This window comes from Schistocerca nitens, chromosome 1 (genome assembly GCF_023898315.1).
Source record: "Schistocerca nitens isolate TAMUIC-IGC-003100 chromosome 1, iqSchNite1.1, whole genome shotgun sequence".
NCBI classification, from domain to species: domain Eukaryota; kingdom Metazoa; phylum Arthropoda; class Insecta; order Orthoptera; family Acrididae; genus Schistocerca; species Schistocerca nitens.
The window spans coordinates 338651971-338672888 of NC_064614.1; the positions used below are offsets into that span (position 1 = coordinate 338651971).

A 20918-nucleotide genomic window follows, 5' to 3' on the forward strand; every position below is an offset into this window, starting at 1 on the left:
AAGTACAGTTCAGATTTGGCCATTACTGAATAGTGTGGAGTATTTAACTACAAGTCTCAGATTATGTTCTTTCTGAGGCTGCGAAGTAAGCAGTTACACAAATTTTGGGACATTTCTCAGGTACAGTGAATGGATTTACTTCTATTCCTTTTTTTCAGTGGTAATGTATAAGTACAGGGTGTCCCACATAAAACCAGTATGTTTCATGTACCGTTTAATTATCTCTAGTTGAAATGCTTATGAAGTGGCAACACTGTCTCTAAAGTTGGCTATACTGCATTTTACTGGAAAGTTGAGAGCTACTGTGTGTTCATACATCAGTTGTTGTTAGAAGCTCTCATTGTTGAGTTGTCACAGAAATGGAGCATCTTGCACTAGACAAACAAATTGATATTGTGGAGTGTTAGATAAAGACAGGCTCCATCAAGGAATGTAAAGAAATATTTCAATTGAAGTGTCCTGGTAGGAAACTCCCCTCGACCAGCACTTTGGATCTGTACAAGAAATGGGGGGGGGGGGGGGGGGGCTATAAGATCCGTTCAGCAAGTGCAGAGGAACCAAGACCCCAGACTCTACAGACAGATTGCACTTGCATTATGAGAAGTCCCCGCAAGTCATTAAGGAGATTACTGCAGCAGGTTGGTGTATCTTTCACAGCATGTCATCGTGTACGAAAAGACGAACTTACAAGTCTATCGTGTAGGTGTAGGTGTAGAGCAGGAGCTGTAGTTTGAGGATCAGGAAAAAACAGAATTAATAATTTTAACTGGCTGTGAACGTCAACTGCTGATGGTTACTTAGATCCCTCGCTTCGTGTCAGACAACACCTGTTTCATTTGTCGGGTTATGAAAACTTCTGTAATTGCAGATACTGGTTGGAGCACAACTCTCAAATTCTGCACGAAGAAAGGTTGGCTCGTTGGTTTAAAAGACGGGTGGGGGGGGGGGGGGGGACTACAAGGTCATCGGTCCCTTGTTCCTAATAAAACAATGCCACAATGTGAGAATAAACGAGACGAGACATATAACACAAAATGGAAAGAAAGGGAAAACAACAAGAACAAAGGAAAGGCAACAAACACTAAAAGGAACAAAAAGAGACAAGAAAACAACAGAGAAATGCTAGAAATAGAAGACAGTAAAACAAGAAAGCAGATTACAGTGGCTGGCTGACCATGAGAATAAAAAGGAGAAGCCAGCCAATCTGCAGCACATTCAAACCTTCACCCTAAAAGGACTAGGGTGGAGGAACAAAGAGACAAAGGACATACTCTAAAACTTGATCAAATGATAAAACCCACCCTCATGAATAAAATGTAAAACTAAATCAGCCAATGAGGCTTTGTCACAAAATTAGCGGCAATGAGTCTGGTAACCCAAGATTCCATCACTGGGCAGTCAAAGTGGGACAGTGCACCAGAAGACGAGCCACTGTCAATTGGGCGCTGCACCGACACTGAGGCTTGTCTTCATGGCGCAATAGATAACTGTGGGTCGCACAAGTGTGGCCAATGCGGAGCCGGCAGAGGACATCTGATTCCCTGCGAGAGGCCTGCATGGAAGACTTCCACACATTCGTAGTCTCCTTAGTGACACACAGTTTGTTGTGCATATGTTATGTCATTCTGTCTCCCAAAGCTGAAAAACCCTGAGGCACAAGTCAGAATGCAGGTCAGGTTCAGAGATGCCCGTCTCCAGAAGCGGTTTCCACATAGCCTGTTAGGCCAGCCTGTCGGCAAGTTCGTTGCATGGGATGCCAACGTGTCCTGGGGTCCACACAAACACCACTGAATGACGGGACCGGTCCAGGGCATAGATGGACTCCTTGATGGACACCACAAAGGATGGCGAGGGTAGCACTGGTCGATAGCCTGTAGGCTGCTCAAGGAGTCAGTACACAGAAGAAACTGATTCCTCGGGGCATGAACGGATACAATGAAGTGCACAAGACATGGCCACCAGATCTGCACTGAAAACACTGCAGCCATCGGGCAAGGAATGCTGTTCAATATGGCCTGTGTGGACAAAGGCGAAGCCAACATTACATCAGCCATCGAACTTCAGAGTCCCGGAACACTTCAAGAACCTAGCGGAAGTGACAGCAGAGAGCCGCAGGGTTAACAGAGACCTTAGGGCCACGCGTAAGGTCCAGGCAAAGCTTCAGCCTACAGCTACACCATGGATGCGTACATGAATGGACCTCGAGGAGAGGTGTTAAAGGGAAGGTCTCCAGATCAGATAGAAGTGATCGCACGCAAACTGCAATCGTTAGCCCTGACCTGGGCCGCTTATGCGGGAGTTGAACTGCCATGGTTGGGAAAAGAAGACTGTAATTAGGATGTTCAGGAGAGCTATGAATGTGTGCAACGTTAAACTGGCAATCAGTTGTGCACGTCTGATCATCAGAGGGACTCCAGTCTCCACCAGTATGCTTGTCACCGGACTCATCCTAAAAGCCCCTGTCGCTAGTCGAACTCCGCAATGGTGCAATGGGTCAAGCAAATGTAATACTGAGGGCTCTGCCAAACCATAAATCACACTCCCACAGTGAAGGCAGTATTGAACAAGGGCTCTGTAGAGCTGCAGCAGCATGGAGCGATCTGCACCCCAGTTGGTGTTGCTCAGGCAGCGGAAGGCATTGAGGTGCTGCCAACACTTCTGTTTAAGCTGACGAAGATGAGGAAGCCAAGTCAAACAAGCATCAAAAATCAGACCTAAGAATCGATATGTCTCCACTACAGAGAGTGGATCCTCATTAAGGTGAAGTGCTGGTTCCAGATGAACGGTACGACGCCGACAAATGCATGACACCAGTCTTCATGGTGGGAAACTGGAAGCAATGGGCTAGAGCCCATGACTGTGCCTTGTGGATGGCTTCCTGTAGGCAACTCTCAGCAACACCAGTACTGGAGCAGCAGTATAAAATGCAGAAGTCATCTGCATACAGATAAAGCGAGATGGATGGCCTGACAGCTGCTGCTAGACTATTAATGGCCACTAAAAATAGAGGGACACCCAAAACAGAGCCCTGCGGGACTCCATTCTCCTGGATATGGATGGAACTATGGGAGGCACCAACTTAGACACAGAAAGTACAGAGCGACAGGAAGTTTTGAATAAAAAATGGGAGCGGGCCCCGGAGATCCCACTCATACAAGTAGCAAGGGTATGATGTCACCAAGTCGTGTCGTATGCTTTACGTAATTCAAAAAAGATAGCAAATAGGTGTGAGCATCTGGAATAGGCTGTTCAGATGGCAGACTCAAGGGACACAAAATTATCAGTGGTAGAGCAACCCTGGCGGAAGCCGCCCTCGCACGGAGCCAGTAGGCCAAGTGAATCCAGGACCCAAACCAACTACCAACACACCATACGTTCCAGCAGCCTACAAACAATGTTGGTGAGGCTGATGGGCCAATAGCTATCCACATCAAGCGGTTTTTTAGCAGGACTGAGCACCGGAATGATGGTGCTATCCCACCATTGCGATGAAAGGATGTCATCGCACCAGATACAGTTTAAGATCACAAGGATATGTCGCTTTTAGTCAGATGAGAGATGTTTACTCAGCTGACTGTGGATCCGATCAGGCCCAGGAGCTGTGTCAGGGCTATGTGCAAGGGCACTGAGGAGCTCCCACTCCGTAAATGGGGCATTATAGGATTCACTGTGGCGTGTAGTGAACAAAATCACATTCCCTTCCAGCCACCGTTAGAGTGTGAAAAGCTGGGGGTAATTCTCCAATGCAGAGGCTCGAGTAAAGTGCTCAGCAATCGCATTTGCGTCGATAGATAACATGGCATTTATAGTAACACCGGGAACACTTGTTGGGGTCTGGTACCCAACACGTTTATCTTTGCCCAGACTTGGGAAGGTGATGTATGGCACCCAATTGTCGAGACATATCTCTCCCAGCACTTCTGCTTCCGTCGTTTGGTAAGTTGGCAAACGTGGGCACAGAGCCGTTTAAAGGCTACGAGGTGCTCCAGGGAAGGGTGCCACTTATGCAGCTGTAGAGCTCGCCAACACTCCTTAATTGCTTCAGCGACTTCTGGTGACCACCAAGGGACTGCCTTACGCCAGGGGCACCCTGAAGAGCGAGGGATCGCGGTTTCTGCTGCAGACACAATTGTTGTAGTCACCTGCTCAACCATCACATTGATGTTCCCATGTGGGGGAGATTCAACAGTGACAGCAGAGATGAAAGTTTCTAAGTCCACCTTACTTAAAGCCCATTTGGGCAGGCGTCCGTGGGCCTGATGCTGGGGCAGTGACAGGAAGATACCTTAGACAAGACATGCAAAGTCCACACCCACCACAGTAGTAAAGGTTTAAACGCCAACTAGCTCCGCAGATGAAGAGACTGAAGAAGTGTCTGACGAGACAAAAGAAATTATTTAGATAGTAACGGCAGACAAAAATTTAATTTTGATGGGGGGACTCCAATTCAATAGTAGGAACTGATAGAGATGGAAAAATTTGTGAACATCGGCTGGGGAAAGGAATGAAAATGGCTAAGCAATGTTGACTGGAATACTCTCTTTCAAATTCTGAAGGTGGCAAGGGTAAAATACAGGGAGCGAAAGGCTATTTACAAATTGTATAGAAACCAAATGGCAGTTATAAGAGTCGAGGGGGCATGAAAGGGAAGCAGTGGTTGGGAAAGGAGTGAGACAGGGTTGTAGCCTCTCCCCGATGTTATTCAATCTGTATATTGAGCAAGCAGTAAAGGAAACAAAAGAAAAATTCCGAGTAGGTATTAAAATACAGGGAGAAGAAATAAAAACTTTGAGGTTCGCCGATGACATTGTAATTCTGTCAGAGACAGCAAAGGACTTGGAAGAGCAGCTGAACGGAATGGACAGTGTCTTGAAAGGAGGATATAAGATTAACATCAACAAAAGCAAAACGAGGATAATGGAATGTAGTCTAATTAAGTCGGGTGATGCTGAGGGAATTAGATTAGGAAATGAGGCACTTAAAGTAGTAAAGGAGTTTTGCTATTTAGGGAGTAAAATAACTGATGATGGTCAAAGCAGAGAGGATATAAAATGTAGACTGGCAATGGCAAGGAAAGCGTTTCTGAAGAAGAGAAATTTGTTAACATCGAGTATAGATTTAAGTGTCAGGAAGTCGTTTCTGAAAGTATTTTTTTGGAGTGTAGCCATGTATGGAAGTGAAACATGGACGATAAATAGTTTAGACAAGAAAAGAATAGAAGCTTTCGAAATGTGGTGCTACAGAAGAATGTTGAAGATTAGATGGGTAGATCACATAACTAATGAGGAGGTACTGAATAGGATTGTGGAGAAGAGAAGTTTGTGGCACAAGTTGACTAGAAGAAGGGATCGGTTGGTAGGACATGTCCTGAGGCATCAAGGGATCACAAATTTAGCATCGGAGGGCAGCGTGGAGGGTAAAAATCATAGAGGGAGACAAAGAGATGAATACACTAAGCAGATTCAGAAGGATGTAGGTTGCAGTAGGTACTGGGAGATGAAGAAGCTTGCACAGGATAGATTAGCATGGAGAGCCACATCAAACCAGTCTCAGGACTGAAGACCACCACAACAACAACAACAACAACAACAACAACAAGCAGGAATGGTTAGAGGACAAATGTAAGGGTCTAGAAGCATATATCACTACGGAAAACATAGATTTACAGGAAAATTAAAGAGACCTTTGGAGAAAAGAAAAGCAGCTGTGTGAATATCAAGAGATCAGATGGAAAACTAATCCTAAGCAAAGAAGGGAAGTCAATAGATGGAAGGAGTATATAGAGTATCTATATAAGAAAGATGAACTAGCAGGAAGTATTATAGAAATGGAAGAGGATGTACATGAAGATGAAATGGAATACATGATACTGCAAGAAGAATTTGATTGGTTGGTTGGATTAAAAGAGGGAGGAAGGGACCAAACTATGAGCTCATCAGTCCCTTGTTCTGAATAAAACAATGCCACAAGTGTGAGAATAAAACAAACTAGACTGACAAAACGAAACAGAATGAAAGGAAAAAAAATCACAAGAATGATGAAGGGCAACAAACGTGTAAATGGACAAAAGAGGAACAAGAAAACCACAGGAACGAGATGAAGAGAGTAATAACAACAAAGCAGAAGACCATGGCTGGCTGGCCATGAAAATAAAAAGGAGAAGCCAGCCACTCTGCAACACATTCAAACTTCCACCCTAAAAGCACTAGGTTGGAGGACACAGAGACAACGGACATGCGCTAAAACTTAGATCAAATGATAAAACCCACCCTCACGAATAAAACGTAAAACTAAATCAGCCAATGAGGCTTTGTCAGATAAAATTAGCAGCAACGAGTCTGGTAACCCAAGATTCCATCGCTGGGCAGTCAAAGTGGGACAGAGCACCAGAAGATGGGTCACTGTCAACTGGGCACCACACCGACACTGAGGCGGGTCTTCATGGCGCAAGAGGTAACTGTGGGTCGCACAAGTGTGGCCAATGCGGAGTTGGCAGAGGACATCTGACTCCCTGCAAAAAGCCCCCATGGAAGGCTTCCACACATTTGTAGTCTCCTTAGTGACACACAGTTTGTTGTGCGTACTGTTATGCCATTCCGTCTCCCAAAGCCGAAAAACCCTGCAGCATAAGTCAGAATGCAGGTCAGGTTCAGAGGTGCCTATCTCCAGAACCGGTTTCCGCATAGCCAGTTAGACCAGCCTGTCAGTAAGTTTGTTGCCTGGGATTCCGATGTGACCTGGGGTCCAGACAAACACCATCAAACGACTGAACTGTTCTAGGGCATAGATGGACTCTTGGATGGTCGCTACCAAAGGATGACAAGGGTAGCACTGGTCGATAGCTTGCAGGCTGCTCAAGGAGTCAGTAGTCAGTACACAGGAGGAATTACTCGCCTGGGAATGAGCGGACGTGCTCAAGAGAACGAAATATGGCTGCCAGCTCTGCAGTGAAAACACTGCAGCCAATGGCCAAGGAGTGCTGTTCTGTATGTCCTCCATGAACATATGCAAAGCCAAAATGACCATCCGCCATTGAGCTATCGGTGCAAACCAGTTCATGGCCCCGGTACATGTCAAGAATCGCGAGGAAGTGACAGCAGGGTTAACTAAGTCCTTAGGGCCATGTGGAAGGTTCAGGTGAAGCCGTAGCGTAGGTGTACATCATCGAGCTGTATGTGAATGGACCTCAAGCAGAGGTGGTAGAGGGAAGGACTCCAGTTCAGACAGAAGGGAACGCACGCGAACCACAATCATTAGCCCTCACCTGGGTCGCCGATGTGGGTGACCATAATTTGGATGCGCAGGAAAACTACGAACGTGTGCAATGTAACTAGCGAGCAGTTGTGCACCTTCAATGGAGGGACTCCGGCCTCCACCAGGACACTAGTCACCAGACTCGTTCTAAAAGAACCAGGCGCTAGGTGAACGCCACAGTGGTAAACTGGTTCGAGTAAACGCAACGCCGACAGCACTGCCAAACCATAAACCACACTCTCATAGTCAAGATGGAATTGAACAAGAGCTCTGTAGAGCTGCAGCAGCTTAGAGCGATCTGCACCCCAGTTGGTGTTGCTCGGGCAGCGGAGGGCATTGAGGTGCTGTCAGCATTTCCGCTTAAGCTGACAGAGATGAGGCAGCCAAGTCGATCTGGCATCAAAAACCTGTCCTAAGAATCGATATGCCTCCACTACAGTAAGTGGATCGTCAGTATGATAAAGTTCTGGTTCTGGATGAATGGTACGACATCTACAGAAGTGCACGACAAACTACTTCGCGCCTGAGAACTGGAAGCCATGGGCTAGAGCACATGATACTGCCTTGTGAATGGCTCCCAGTAGGGGCCGCGCAGCAACACTAGTACTGGAGGTGCAGTAAGAAATGCAGAAGTCATCTGCATATAGAATGCGAGACTGGTGGCCCTACAGCTGCCTCTAGACTGTTAATGGCCACTAAAAATAGAGACGCATTCAATACGGAGCCCTGTGGGACTGCATATCTCCTGGATATGGATGGAACTGTGAAAGGCACCAACTTGGACACAGAAAGTACAGAGCAACAGGAAGTTTTGGATAAAAATCTGGAGTGGGTCTCTGAGAACCCACCCACATAATGTGGCAAGGATATGATGTCGCCAGGTCATGTCATACGCTTTTCGTAAATCAAAAAAAGACAGCAGCCAGGTGTTGGCATCTGGAAAAGGCTGTGCAGATGACAGACTCGAAGGACTCAAGATTATCAGTGGTAGGGCCACGTGACTCCAGGACCCAAACCAACTACCAACACACCATACGTTCCAGCAGCCTACAAACAATGTTGGTGAGGCTGATGGGCCAATAGCTATCCACATCAAGCGGTTTTTTAGCAGGACTGAGCACCGGAATGATGGTGCTATCCCACCATTGCGATGGAAGGATGTCATTGCACCAGATACAGTTGAAGATCACAAGCATATGTCGCTTGTAGTCAGATGAGAGACGTTTAATCAGCTGACTGTGGATCCGGTCAGGCCCAGGAGCTGTGTCAGGGCAATGTGCAAGGGCATTGATGAGCTCCCACTCTGTAAATGGGGCATTCTAGGATTCACTGTCATGTGTAGTGAACAAAATCACTTTCTCTTCCAGCCACCATTTGAGAGTGCAAAAGGCTGGGGGTAATTCTCCAATGCAGAGGCTCAAGCAAAGTGCTCAGCAATTGCATTTGCGTCGATAGATAACATGCCATTTATGGTAACACCTGGAACACCTGTTGGGGTCTGGTACCCGAAAGCACGTTTGATCTTTGCCCAGACTTGGGAAGGTGATTTATGGCACCCAATGGTCGAGACATATCTCGACCAGCACTTCTGCTTCCGTCGTTTGGGAAGTTGGCGAACGTGGGCACGGAGCCATTTAAAGGCTATGAGGTGCTCCAGGGAAGGGTGCCGCTTACGCCACTATAGAGCTCGCCGACACTTCTTAATTGCTTCAGCGACTTCTGGTGACCACCAAGGGACTGCCTTTCGCCGTGGGCACGGAGCCGTTTAAAAGCTATGAGGTGCTCCAGGGAAGGGTGCCGCTTACGCCACTATAGAGCTCGCCGACGCTTCTTAATTGCTTCAGCGACTTCTGGTGACCACCAAGGGACTGCCTTTCACCGTGGGCACCCTGAAGAGTGAGGGATCGCGTTTTCTGCTGCAGAAACAATAGTTGTACTCACCTACTCAACCATCACATCAATATTACCGTGTGAGGGAGATTCAACAGTGACAGCAGAGGTGAAAATTTCCCAGTCCGCGTTATTTAAAGCCCATCTGGGCAGGCCTCCGTGCGCCTGATGCTGGGGCAGTGACAGGAAGGTAAGGAAGTGGTCACTAACACACATCATAATGTGCTCTCCAGTGGATACATGGAAGAAGGCCAGGTCTGCAAACTGAAGAGATCAATAGCCAAATATGTGCCATGTGCCAGACTGAAATGTGTGGGGGCACCTGTATTTAAGAGGCAGAAGTTGAGTTGCGACAGTACATTTTTGATCTCTCTGCCTCGGCCAGTAAGCACAGTGCCATTATGGGCATTAAAATCCCCCAGAAGTAGGAAAGGTTTACGGAGTTGATCAATCAGTGCAGCCAATGCGTTCAGGGGTACTGCACCATCTGGAGGAAGATATATGTTGCAGGCAGTTATTTCCTGAGTCATCCTTATCCTGACGGCCACAGCTTCAAGAGAGGTTTGAAGGGGCAAGGTTCACTACGTACCGAGTTGAGGAAATTGACACAATCTCCACCTCACACTCGATTGTTGTCACTATTGTTCCTGTAATATCCGTTATAGCTGCAGAGGGCAGGGTTCTGCATTGCTGGGAACCAGGTTTCCTGGAAGGCAATGCAGAAAGAGGGTGTCAAGCTAAACAGTTGCAGTAGCTGAGCCAGGCAGTGGAAAAAACCACCCCAACTCCACTAGAGGATGACGCGATCAAGAGGCTGAGAAGGCATGGAACATTCTATGAGGCAGTTTATGCCTCAGGGTGACCTGCTGCCACCAATTTATTTCCTGAGCAGTCTGTATCCATAGTGTCTGTGGGTCAGGCGAGATCTGGGTCCTCAGCAGACTCTAGAATCTCCATCTCATCCTTAGGAGCAAAGCTTGTAGGTAGTGGTGGTGTGCGTGCAACCGCAAATCCCTTGGCCTTAAGGGGTCTTCTTTTTGGATTTCTCTCATTACTCCTTGGGTTTCTCTGGCTGGGAAGATTTCACTGATTCAGTCTACAGGACTGAGGATGATCGCGAAGCCCTATGACTAGCTACTTTTGGGCACTTCAGCCACTGGTGGGAGTAATCTTTCCCACTAGCAGAAACTTGGGAAAGGAGTGACCCAAGAGACCCCTTCCTAGTGAAAGGTGAAGAAGAAGATTCAAACTTCTCCGGCTGGGAAGTGGGGACTGGTGTCCCTGGTGGTTGAGGGGGCGAAGGGGGGGGGGGGGCAGTCCTCCCGAAGTAGGTGGTGTGGGAGCAACAGGAAGGGAAATGCCGCCCCCCCCCCCACCATCAAGGGGGCAGGTGTAGTCTTCCGGCTCTGAGAGCCAACCGAAATTCGCAGAACGGATGCGGCTACAACTATTCTCATAGCATGGGCTTAAGAGGTGGTCATAGCCACAGGATGTAGATGCTCAAATTTCCTCTTAGCCTCAGTGTAGGTGTCAGTCGGTCTAGGGTCTTTTATTCCACGATTTCCCTTTGGCGCTGTAAAATCCTGCAGACTGGTGACCAAGAGGATAGATGCTCTCCGCAGTTGACACAGATAGGAGGCGGGGCACATGGGTTATTGGGATGTGATGGACACCCACAATCTCGACATGTGACGCTGGAAGTCCAGCGGGAAGACAAATGGTCGAACTTCCAGCACTTAAAGCACCACATAGGGGGAGGGATACATGGCTTTACATCACACAATAGACTACCAACTTGACATTCTTGGGTCATCCTAGAAGGCCAAAAGGAAGGCACTGGTGGCAACCTGATTACCCCCCGGACCCCGATGGACGCACCGGACAAAATGAATGCCCCATCACTAAGTTTGCAAACAGCTCATTGTCAGACTGCAAAAGAAGGTCCCTGTGAAATATAATACCCTGGACCATATTTAAGCTCTTATGAGGTGTGATGGTAACGGAACATCCCCCAGCTTGTCACAAGCTAGTAATCCTCTTGACTGGGCAGAGGATGCTGTTTTTACCAAGACTGACCCCGACCGCACTTTTCTTCTAAATGGTCTACAAAAAACTGTGGCTTCATCAAAACGAAGGAGTCCCCATCAGTTCTTGTACATACGAGGTACCAGAGTGAATAAGGTTTGCTGCCATCCTCAGCATGGTGTTCCTCCTATGGTGTGGCCAGGGAAGCCAATGATTTAGGGTCTTACTTCCTTACATTGTACTGAGACTTAGAACGCTTAGAGACTGCTGGTGTTTGATCACCAGTGTGAGCATGTGGTACACTTCATCGCGCATTATCCGCCCTAATGCCACCCACTCCGACCAGGGGCCCTCCCCACGGGTGCCAGCCAGCCGCAGCAAAGGCCACCTGGCAGTATGGTCACTGCCGGGAGTCCCGATGTCCCAGGGTGACAGGCATCTACTCCTTGGCATACGTGGGGAGTTAACAGTGCAGGCATCAGCAGAGGAATCCCTATGTTGTCAAGGGGCTACAACCAACAGGGTACATGGCGGCCCCACCACAACGGACTAGCTACTGTGCTGGAACAAGTCCATGGTCATCGTTGGCACAGAAAGTGACACTGCATAGTGCATGATGGTAAACACACCCAAGAAGGTGTCCTTGCCCAAGAGATGGCAAATGAGCAGGACTGGAATGCGCCGACGAGAAAGCGGGCTACAGATCTCAAGGCACGATGGACACAATGCACTGTGTAAGGCACCCTTCCCCAATTGGCTCACTTTTCAGAAAAATTTTGAAGAATGGAGGTCAAACCCTACAGGGGACCATCACATTAAGGCTGAAGGTGTAAGACTCCTTTTAGTCGCCTCTTACGACAGGCCTATTCTTACCCCTGGATCCGCAGGGGGAGAATAATTTGACAGAGCTCTTAAAGACTTACGTCCAAACAAGGCCCTAGGCATTGACCACGTTCTGTCAGAACTAGTGACAGCCTTGCAAGTGCCAGCTATGACAAAATTCTTCTACCAAGTACGCAAAATGTATAACGCGTAAAATGCCCTCAGATTTCAAGAAGAACGTAATATTTTCAATTGGAGAGAAAGCAGGTCAAGACAGATGTGAAAATTACTGATATAACAGTTTAGCATGTCATGGCTGCAAAATACTGATATGAATTCTTTACAGAAGAATGAAGAACTTGTAGAAACCAAACTCAGTAAAGGTCAGTTTGGATTCTGGAGAAATGTAGGAACACATGAGGAAATACTAACCCTACAACTTCTCTTAGAAGATATGTTTATAGCATTTGTAGACTTGGAGAAAGCTTTTGACAATGTTGTCTGGAATACTCGCTTCAAAATTCTGAAGGTAGCAGGGGTCAAATGGTTATATACAACTTTTACAAAAACCAGACAGCAGTTATAAGAGTCGAGAGATGTTAAAGGGAAGCAGTGCAAATTGTACACTGACCAAGCAGTAAAGGAAACCACAGAAACATTTGGAGAAGGAACTGAAGTTCAGGTGGTTGTTGTTGTTGTTGTTGTTGTTGTTGTTGTTGTCTTCAGTCCTGCGACTGGTTTGATGCAGCTCTCCATGCTGAAGTTCAGGGAGAAGAAATAAATCCTTTGAGGTTCCCTGATGACATCTTAATTCTATCAGAGACAGCAAAGGACTCTGAAGAAAAGCTGAAATGAATGGACAATGTCTTGAGTAAGCAACGAGTCTTCATCTGATTGGGAATTAACTACATGTGATGTTCCTCAATGTTCCATCTTGGATCCACTGCTTTTTCTTGTGTACATTAATGATGTCTCACATGTAACATTGCCAGGTAAGTTTGTTTTGTTTGCAGATGATGCAAACATTGCAATAAATACCAAGTCGAGTACAGATTTAGAAATGACTGCTAATCAAATTTTCACTTACATTAATAAATGGTTTAAAGCTAATTCACTGTTGCTGATCTTTGAAAAAATGCACTATTTGCAATTCAGAACCTGTATGAGATTTCCTTGCAGCATGTGTATAACATATGAAGACTTGCAGTTGGAAGAGGTTGACATTGTTAAATTTCTGGGATTACAACTCTAAAATTAAGTCGGAAGGGAAGCAAATACCACTGAATTACTGACATGCCTAAATAACTCTGTATTTGGCACACAAGTGATGTCAGATGTAGGAGATATATATACTTTGCTTACTTTCATTCTATTATGTCGTATGGGATCATATTTGGGGTAACTCATCAAACAAGCAAAAGTTTTTAAAGTGCGGAAGCATGTAATAAACTCATTTCAAGCTCATCATTTACAAATCAATGCAAGGAAGACTGTTCTAACCACTGCTTCTCAGTATATTTATTCCTTATTGAAATTTGTTGCAAATCAATACTAGGAATAAGAACAAGCTACATAAAGATATAAAATCTCTTACTTTGGTCCAAAACGGGGTCCAATATTCAGGAACATACATTTTCAATGAACTACCAGCAACCATTAAAAACTTGGTTTCAGATAAAGCACAGATTAAACAGAGTTTGAAATACTGTGTTCCATTCTGACATTTGATTAATTCTGTAAATATTAGCAGTTCCAGTTTAGTCTAATGTATTCACATATTTTGACCATCTCTTGATAAATGATCAGAGAAGTGAGTATTATAGTCAAATGTTCTATGTTTTCTGTGTTATAATTTGACGTCTTCCACAACCACAAGAATCATTTTCTTTCTTGGTTTATAGAACGAACTCTGTATCTAATCTAATCTAATCTAATCTTGAAATAGGGATATGATATGAAAATCAACAAATGCAAAACAAGGATAACTGAAGGCAGTCTAATTATATCAGGTGATGTTGGGAAAATTTGGTAAGGAAATGACACACAAAGTAGTAGATGAGTTTTGCAATTTGGGCATGAAATTTGTTATCAAATATAGATTTGACTATTAGGAAGGAAATTAATTAGTAAGTCACTTTCATTTTGCACAATAGGATGTACTGATGAGGAATGAGTCATTTTACATTTACATCACAAATTAATTTGTACACAAGTTTACATTTTGAGAGTTTCTAATTCTTTTTCCAAAAAGAACAAAAAGATATATGATGTGAGTCAGTAATTCCTACCCACCACCTTTTACACATTACAGTAACAGAAATGCTTCTACAGAATAGATGGATCTGTCAAGGAGAAACTTTCTCAGCTTGTTTCCAAATTTACCCTGCTGTCTGTCAGACATTTTATATCACTTGGAAAGAGATCAAAAATTTTTGTTGCAGCATTGTGCACCCCTTATTGTGCTAAGGGCAACCTTAAAGTGGAGTAATGAATGCTGTTTTTCCTTCAGGTATTGTAATTATGTACATCATTACTCTTTTTGAACTGTAGTGAATTATTTAAAACAAACTTCGTGAGGGAATACAAATGTACTATGAAGCAGTAGTCAGAATGTCCAACTCCTTAAACAGATGTCTACAAGACGATCGTGGGTGAGCATCACACATTCTTTCTGCATCTTTTTGTGCAATGAAGATTTTCTTTCTTATCCGAGTTTCCCCGGAACATTATTCACTATGACATTATTGAATGGAAATACACAAAACACGTCATCTTAATGATTTGTCTCTCCAACCACATTTGCAATTAGTCATTGCAAATCGTGGGAACTAAGTTGTTTTAGGAGATCCAAAACGCATTTTTTTCTATTTAAATTCTCATCAGTATTGACACCCAATAATTCTGAAGTTTACACCCTATTTATAATTTCCTCACCATGTCTTACACTTATCTCTGGTGTAGCACCTCTAGATGTGCAGAACTGAGTATGTTGTGTCTTTTTAAAATTGAGGGCAAGGCCATTCACAGAAACAAGTCAACGGTACTATTAAGAATTTTGCTAATCATTTATTCTGTTTCTGTATCTATGCTTGGATTCATTACAATACTAATGTTGTCTCCAAAAAGAACTTATTCTGCTTTCATCGGTTACATGGAAGATCATTTACATATACCTCCTCAGTGCCAACCAGCAAGGATTCAGAAAGCGTTGACAATGTGAAACCCAACTGGCACTTGTGTCACATGACACACTGATAGCTCTGGATCAAGCCAGTCAGGTAGATGCAGTATGTCTCTATTTCCGAAAAACATTTGACTCACTGGTACATCTATGCTTATTGTTGAAGTACCATCATATGGGATTTCGAACGAATTTTGTAATTGGACTGAGGACCTTTTAACAGGGAGGACGCAGCATGTTATCTTGGATGGACAGTCTTCGTCGTATGTAGAATTAACTTCAGATGTGCCCCAGGGAAGTGTGTTGACATTCTTGCTGTTCATGGACCTTGCGGACAACATTAATAGTAACGTCTGACTTTTTTGCAGATGATGCAGTTATCTATAATGAAGTACTGTCAGAAAGAAAGTACACAAATATTCAGTCAGATCTTTGAAAGATTTCAAAGTGGTGCAGAGGCTGACAACTTGTTTTCAATGTACAGACTTGTAAAATTGTGCACTTCACACAACAAAAAACCTAGTATTCAATAACAATAGTCATTGTTGGAATCAGCCAACTCATACAACTACATGGATGTAACACTTGGGATATGAAACAGAATGATCACACAGCTTCAGTCATGGAAAAAACAAGCAGTAAACTTCAGTTTATTGGTAGAATACTGGGGAAACGCAATCCGTCTACAAAACATATTACTTACAAATAACTCTTGCGATTGGTTCCAGAATATTGTTGAAGTGTGCGGGACCCATACAACATAAGACGAACAGGGGATATTTAACACATACAAAGAAGGGCCTTATGAATGGTCACATATATGTTTCATCTGTGGCGGAATGTCACAGATTCTGAAGGAATTAAACTGCAGGGCTCAAAAACCCCAAGAAAATCTATTCACAAAGTTTCAACAACCCGCTTTAAATGACAACTCTACTAATACATTACAGTACCCTACATTTCTCTCACACAGGCATCATAAGAATAAGAAGGATACCTACAGCAGGCACAAAACCATTAAAACAATCATTCTTCTTGCACTCCATACTTGAATGGAATGGGAAGCAGCCCTAATAACTGGTACAATGGGATATATGCTATGCCAAGCACCTCACTGTGGTTTGTGGAGTATAGATATAGGTGTAGATATGAAGACCAATAGCTCACCCAAGACTGAGCATCAGGGAACCGCAGCGATATTTCTTCTCCCCAGTCAGCACTATGACCCCAGACTTGGTTGAATTACTAAGTACAACTTCCTGCAATTTTTTTTTTTTTTTTTTTTTTTGGTTAGATGATATTATTCATTGGTTGGCTATGTATCATCAATCCCACAAAACTTCAATTTATCTGCGAGAATACTGTAATTCACACAAGATAGGCCACAGGCCATTACAAAAGTGTCCAATTCTAGTCATCTGCTTTGACAGATGATTTCACCAATATGGCAGAAATGGCTAGTTGCAGGATATACAAAACTGTGATGATGGCATCACTACATTCACACACTAACAAAAATAAAAATGACAGTTTTCTCACTGATTATAAATACTGCTACAATGTAGCATTCCTGTCACAGAGAATTAAACTGAGTGAGAAGACAAACACATGGGTAACCCAAGGGATTTAAAAAAAAAATATCAGCAACCACCCTTAGAAACCTAAGTAAACATGTTATAATAAATACAACAATAAAACCATACTACAGGAAATATAGAAGGATCTATAGGAAAGTTTTAAAGGCAGCAAAATGGCTAAGCAATAATACATACATTAATAAGGGAAGCAATAAATCAAAATAGATTTGGAATGTTATAAACAATAGGAAAACGTAAAACCAAGACTCATAATTTCAAAATTAAAAGTGAGGGTAAAGTGATAGAAGATGATCAACAGGTAGCCAATATATTCAATGAACATTATGTGAACATCGCACCGAACCTAATTAAAAGTCTGTGCAATTCAAACAACAAAAACATAAAAGGGAAATACGGAAGCGTCCGATCCCGCCCGTCTGCTGTGACCCATGACGTCACAATATGGCGGAAACAAAAACACACACACACACACACACTTTCCACAAGAAGCCTAATGACACTAACGGGACAAGTGCGGGAAATGGGGTGATTTGGGTGGGGGGCAAACTAAATATAAACAAATTTAGACACCTTACGTAGCTACAACGTGTAAGTGAAGACAGCCACCTCCCCAGGGGTCGTAACCCTTGCAACCCATAGAAGATAAAGATGCTTCAGTAGCTGATTAGTGTTTTTTGTCTTTAAAAAAAATCTCACGGGATAGAACGAACAGATCAGAAAGATAAATATAATAAACTAAAACAGAAATTGGAGGAAACAGATAATTAAAATAAGTAATAAGTTTTCAAATTAAAAAAAAAAAATCTCACGAGATAGAACGAACAGATCAGAAAAATAAATAAAATAAGATAAAACAGAACTGGAGACTGCCACACTCAAACCAAACTCCGCGCTGTCATGACGTCACACACGACAACACCCTTACGTCACAGGTCAAAGCCGACGCGTGGGATCGGACGCTTCTGTCGACCCCATAAAAGTACCAACTTGTGAAAAGACAATGTTTCTGTACCCAGTAACAGAATATGAAGTTAAAAATGCTACTAATAAACTAAAAAATAAAATGTCTTGTGGTATTAACGGAATTCCAGACAAGGTAATCAAACATAGTTCTACCAGTGTATATACTCACCCAGCGGACATTACTAATACTTCTTTCAGGACAAGGGTGTTCTCATCAAAACAAACTCTCAATGATAAAGCCACTTCACAAAAAGGATAGTACAGCTGACATAAATAATTATAGGCCAGTGCCATTATTGTCAGGTTTCTCTAAAGTAATTGAAAGAGTAATGTATGAAAGGATAGCTCACTTCCTGAATAAAAATAAAATACTAACGCTCAAAACGGTTTTAGAAAAAACAGACCCACAGAAACGGCAGTCTTCCAATTCATGAAAATGGTTCTAAATGCCTTGTACAAGAACAAATTAAGATGTGAAATAGTCTTAGATTTATCTAAAGCATTTGATTTAATCAGCCATGACTATTATGAAACTAGGATGTTATGGGGTCTGGGGACTTGCCTTCAAATGCTTCAAGTCTTATCTCTCTGATAGACAGCAGAAAATACAAATATGTCATGAAGGCAAAGAGTGTCTTTCAGATTTCAAAAAACTAGATATGGAGTGCCCCAGGATTCCGTGTTAGGCCCTCTGTTGTTCTTGGTGTACATAAACGATTTGCCAAACCGTCTGACAGTTGCAGAAACTGTGATGTTCGGTGATGACACTAGCATTTTTATAAAAGGATACACTGAGGATAATCTACAGCAGTGTCTCTAGAACATAAATGAGACAGGAAAATGGTTTAGCAATAATGCTTAGATCATAAATAAGGATAAAACAGTATTGATGAATTTCAGTAATATTAAAAGTAAAGCTAGAAGAAGAGTAAAAGCTGAGTTAGGGAACTATGTTATTGCACAAGCTCCATTCACAAAATTCCTCGTTATATGGGTGGATGAGCACTTTAAAAGCATCTAGAAGTTCTGAGTAAAAAATTAAGTAAATGCTGCTATGTGCTAAGAATGCTTCAGGAAGGTTGCAACACTGAATCATTGCTGTGTGCCTATTATGCTTACATAAATTACCAGCTCAAAATACTTTTTAGTGCATTGCCTTCTACAATAAAGAAAATTAAAGGATTTCTTAAATTCAAGGTAGATCTTAAACAATTTTTAGTAACACACAGTTTTTATAGCATTGAAGAATATCTGAATATGGAAAAAATAATATTTATATATACTGACATAAAACGTATTTATTATGCAAGTTTTTGAAACAAATTAAAGATAAGAAACTACATTGTAATTGACTACATCCATACAATGTATATTGTTAACGGATGAATACAGAGATCGACTGATTGAGTACAAAACACTGAGTGAAAGACGCAATAATGAACTCTTCTCAATGAATTCCTAAATGTACAATGAAGAAGTTGAATTTATACACAGCTGGAAAAAGAAGGCACTCTTTCTCGACTCAGACAAACAATTTATAATGCCACGTACAATAAAAAAAAAATCTCGGTAATACCGCAAGCAGACACTATATTTCGATAAGTTTAAACAATAACCCTCCATATTTAATGAAATTCCAAATGAACAAGTTTTGGGGAGGGCGTATTTAATAGAACGTATGCAAAAATCACAATTTCTAAAGTCAATTGATCCACATCCTTACACCGATATGAAAGAGAAACATTTCGCTAACACAGTAAAACGTGTTTACATCTTGTAATTATTGTTTTCGTTGTTGGTCGCAAGTTCTTAAAATTGGTTTCAGGAACTTAACACAGTCAAAGCAACTTACAATAAATTTCGCATGATGGAAAGGCGCAATATTTAACATATCGATTAAAAGTGTACGGGGCATGTGAAAGGTTTTTGTGAGACATGAATCTTGGGCTGCTAGTACCACTTAACATCCGTTTTGTTTCCGAAACCGTTACTTCAAGCTTTTTTGAGTCGATTACACTGTACATGACCACAAAAATATAGCACAAAACCATGTCTAATATTCCACAGTCCATAAAAAAATAGTTAACTCAGTGAGAGGATATTAGCGCTATACTAAGGCAGAAACCCGCCCATTCTCACTCCCTTCAAACGTACCGCTTCTCTTTTACTTAACGACGGCCCAAACCCTCCACCCAACATTTCTCTATAAAACCACTCTGTCTTGCAGAATAATGTAAATGAACAGTACACATGACAATCATACAACACAACTCACTGGTCAAATGTTTATGTTCTGATGTGACATTTTGCATCTCTGGCAACATACCCCAATCAGCCGTCAGACCAAGCACTACTTTGTTTCAAGATTAAGACTATCGTCACAATAAAGAAGGAAAATGAATATTTCCTGATAAATCGTACGTGACTTGTCAGCATGCCTGATAATGTGCTCATAGCTTGCCAGTGAAGAAGCAACGACATAATATAAAAGGTCAGCTGCACTAATTTCGCTGTTTCACAGTACTACAGAAATTAGTTACTGACACCTGTCACATTATTTCTAATTAGACACATATTGTATGCTAAATATCTATCTGGGTTACAGCAATAAGAGTAACAACTGAGAGTACTCTTTAATTTAATATTTATTAATTTAACTTTCATTGTTATGCTGTTCAGAAGATGGAATCGTCTCTGCATATGTAACTAAAAGGTGCAAAAATCTCATTATATTTCGATATTTTAATATTATATAATATTGTATAATTATATAGCGATATTTTAAAATTCCTGAAAGATTCAGAGCAAAAAGCTAATCTTTTTAAGCCTCCTTTTAAAATTCATTTAAGACATTTATTTTAACGTTTATTTTAAAAGCCTCCTGTAAAATGGGGTAAAATAGGACAGTGGGGTAACATGAACCACTTTGACATTAACTGAGTTAAGTGCACGTTGTGGCTACATTGGTGATTTGTGGATATTGTTGGGATGTGGTCTTTATTTCATTTTATTTATCCACCCATAGACAATAGATGTTATATGGAAGTTGTACATGTAATTTAGTGTACAGTTAGGTTAACTGGCCCATTTTTACATTTTTTGTATTTATATCTCTCACAACAAGTGAATATTTAGTGCATAATTATTTTGGTTCCATGTAGTGAATGTTTGTAAAAAAAATAAGA

The 20918-nt window shown here is 42.5% G+C and overlaps 1 protein-coding gene across 3 annotated transcripts in view; it reads right to left on the minus strand.

Annotated features, from left to right (window-relative positions):
* The window catches only part of LOC126248608 (E3 ubiquitin-protein ligase RNF34), an 88064-nt gene extending 67869 nt beyond the window's left edge, over nucleotides 1-20195 (minus strand). Inside the window, exon 1 of one of the 3 annotated variants that reach the window (XM_049949771.1) lies at nucleotides 20060-20195. The gene's annotated coding sequence lies outside the window, so the exon portion shown is untranslated. Of the gene's footprint in view, nucleotides 1-19887 lie in introns of all 3 variants that reach the window. The other 2 variants (XM_049949751.1, XM_049949761.1) reach the window with 2 other exon arrangements.
* Nucleotides 20196-20918: the final 723 nt, after the last annotated feature.